Here is a 3,983-nt window from a genome sequence, read left to right as displayed (position 1 = left end):
GATTTTTAAAAGGTATATCTTCATTTGTTGTTGTTGAAATGAGATCACTTTGATTATTGAAAAACGACTCCCACCAAACTGAATTAGCAATGTCAAAGTACTCATATGTATATCTAATACATTTTTTAATTTCTTCCAGGCAATCAGAATAATTTATATCTCCGTTCTGTCTGCATGCATTCTGAACTACACCAATTGATTGTAATAACAATATTTTTGATGCAAATATTGGATGATCTGGAATGAACTTCAAAAATTGCAAACCTGATGATGGTGACCATTCTGCAGTAGTTTAATACTTCTTGCCCCATATTAGTGTTTTCCCATCAATATTTTTGATACGAAATTGATGTTGGAAGCTAATGTCATTAAGTTGTTCAATGCATTTCCCCTCACCATATGATCCCAGAATAAACCTTCGCATGTCAACAGTTTCTTCCAACACATCAAAAGTAGGCTCTGGCATGTATGATTTCTTAATACATTCAATTAGTGATGGCAAGCTCCCAACTTCCTTCCTCCTCAATGTGACTGAAAAACGACTGAACATTTGATCAATATGGTCATGAGTGTGCCCAACAAGAAGGAAACCAACCTTTACCTTTTGAAAAATTCTCAATTCAATAAGCATGTTTAGATATCCAAAAAAAACCTGGTTTTTGTTTTCACAGCAAGTGTTGTCCAATTGTAAATACAAAACTTCAGGAAGATTACCAGACCAATGAGAAATCACATCATGAATTATGGTTATGGTCAGATTTGCATCATTATGAATATTTGGAGCTGTGAAGTACACCCTTGGCAACATTTTCCCATTGAAGACCATACAACCAACCAAGTGAATCTGAATAAAATTTTCCTCCTGTAAATTTTTGGGTGTGCGAACAAAATGTGGTAAAAGTGTTTTCTTCTGGTCCATACCATCAATTATCAAACCCAAATATTTATTCGAATTATCATAACCCTTCTTTCGGTGCTTGTACAACTTCTTCCTTTCGTTTGTTTGTTGTTCGCGATGCTCCTGAAGTTCTTTGACAATTAAATCTACACAACATAAAAGAAATTCATTAAGAAATATGTTTTCATAGTTGATGACTATACAATTTTAAGAGTTAAAGTTATGAATGCTTACCTCTTTCTGAGCCTTCACATTTGTCCCTTTTTGATTTAAGAGAAGCACATGTACTGCAAATCCCCATCCTTGTCTTCTTAGGAATACAGACATTGTTGAATTCTTTCTTCCATACCTTCACAAAATATTGATATGTAATAAACTGGCCATGTCCCTCGGCACCTTCTGCATATTCTTTGTATAAGTTGTAGATTTCTCGTCTTGAAAAATTATCTGGAATATGTATTGTCTCTCTATTTGGCATACACTCTCCATGCTTTGAAAAGAAATCTTTCATCCATGACATTGCAATATTTGATAATGGCCCAAACTGTCTTTTATGACGTACTTCTGAATAAAATGTGGGATCATTTTCCAAATTTTCTTGAATTCTCGAGAGACGAAAATTCCCAATGGAATGAAACATTTTGAAACCTTTTCTACAGATAAATAAATTCCCAATATGATAATCATACCCTGACAATGTAGATTGCATGCACCCAACTAAATATGAATTTTGCATGCTTTTATTCATTGACAAATATCTCTTCCTTCCTTCTAATGCAAATTTGAAATCCATATGTTTCAAGCAATCTTTTTGGCAACATTCACTTGAAATGAGAGCACTGATAGAACTTCTTCTCGTCAGATATTCTGCTCTACCCCTTGTATAACTATAACAACTTGCATTGATACGAAAAGGTCTGCTCCTACTCCTCGATTCAATATTTCTTGGCAACATCTCCATCATTGGATCATCATTTGTATAAGGCTTTTCATCATCATTAAGAGGAATGTTATCCACACTATGATCAGCTCTGCTTTTCAAATATTGACTTGGAGGATATTCTTCATCTTCTGCTTCTTCAGTGCTACTGTCGTAGTCCTTAGAATTCGGATTGAATGGAGAATCTGACTCGATGTCTAATGGATAATCTTCCTCATGTGCATTGTCAGTGCTACTCTCATAGTCCATAGAATTAGGACTACGTTGAAGATGTAACTGTTTACTTATTGAAGATGCTACATCCTGTCCTTTGTCACTGCTACCTTTATACTCATTACAATTAGGACTAAGTGCATCATCATGTCCTTTATCACTGCTGCTCTCATAGTCCTTAGAATTTGGACTAAGAGGACACAGTGACACTCCATTCTTTTGAAATTCATCATCACGCTCTTCATAACTATTGCTCTCATAGTCCAGAGAATTAGGACTAAGTGGACACTGTGACACTCCAATCTTTTGAAATTCATCATCCAACTCTTCATCACTGCTTCTCTCATAGTCCTTAGAATTAGGACTAACTGGACACCATGACACTCCATACTTTTGAAATTCAACATCATGCTTTTCATCACTACTTCTCTCATAGTCCTTAGAATTAGGACTAAGTGGACACTTTGACACTCCATTCTTTTGAAAATCGTTATCACGCTCTTCATCACTACTGATCTCATAGTCCTTAGAATTAGGACTAAGTGGACACTGTGACACTCATTCTTTTTGAAATTTGCCATCATGCTCTTCAAAACTGCTGCTCTCATAGTCCTCAGAATTAGGACTAAGTGGACACCGTGACACTCCGTTCTTTGAACTTCACCATCATGCTCTTCAAAACTGCTGCTCTCATAGTCCTCAGAATTAGGACTAAGTGGAAACCATGACACTCTGTTCTTTGAACTTCACCATCTGCTCTTCAAAACTGCTGCTCTCATAGTCCTCAGAATTAGGACTAAGTGGAAACCGTGACACTCCGTTCTTTTGAACTTCACCATCATGCTCTTCAAAACTGCTGCTACCTCTCATAGTCCTCAGAATTAGGACTAAGTGGAAACCGTGACACTCCGTTCTTTTGAACTTCACCATCATGCTCTTCAAAACTGCTGCTCTCATAGTCCTCAGAATTAGGACTAAGTGGACATCGTGACACTCCGTTCTTTTGAACTTCACCATCATGCTCTTCAAAACTGCTGCTCTCATAGTCCTCAGAATTAGGACTAAGTGGACATTGTGACACTCCGTTCTTTTGAACTTCACCATCATGCTCTTCATCACTGCGGCTTTCATAGTTCTCAGAATTAGGACTAAGTGGAATCTGTGACTCTTTATTTATTTGAAATTCTTCATCCCCTCTTTCATCAATGTTGCTCTCATAGTCCTTAGAATCAGGACTAAGTGGAACAATTGACTTTCTATTCATACTGGAAGAATTCCCGTTATATTCATCGATATGAATAGAGTTGTTACGCGATGAAGATGTTGATGGTGTATAAATCGAAACTTCACTATCAGAACAATCCATCCCTTTCAAATAGAAGATGTTGAATGATACAAATGGAGAGTCCCCTAAAGATATTATATAGCTTAAAGAATGAAATTTTCCCTCCAAAAAGTTTCGTGAAAATATTTCCCTCCAAAAAGTTTGTTAGATTTATTTACTTTCATTATTTTGTTCTACAATTTATTGAAAAATGTAAACTAAATTTTTTTATGAAATAAATCATTAAAATTAAAATTGTATACTACAACTTCTACATTAATTATTTTAATAGTTAAAGTATATAATATTTACCAAACAATTGAATTTTTATCTTTTAGATTTTTATAATATATTCTAAAACAAATTATCCCACATTCAACCCGTTGTAAAACAATTTTACAATATTCGCTTATAATATGTTAAAACACTTATATATTAAAATTTCATTATCACTATTACTCACATCACATTCAAACTTTCTGAAAACGTTGAAAGACTCGTGAATTTGTGGAGCAGCTACATCGCTATCAACAACATATTCAACGAAGAATTCTCGCAATTTAAAGGAAGTTAAATTTTTTTCCTCAAAGATTTTTTTTTAAATTAAT

The sequence above is a fragment of the Pinus tabuliformis genome, chromosome X (genome assembly GCF_031772625.1).
Source record: "Pinus tabuliformis cultivar Carrire ecotype Pingquan chromosome X, CPIR1, whole genome shotgun sequence".
Lineage (NCBI taxonomy): Eukaryota > Viridiplantae > Streptophyta > Pinopsida > Pinales > Pinaceae > Pinus > Pinus tabuliformis.
Note: the sequence above shows the minus strand (reverse complement) of the source record.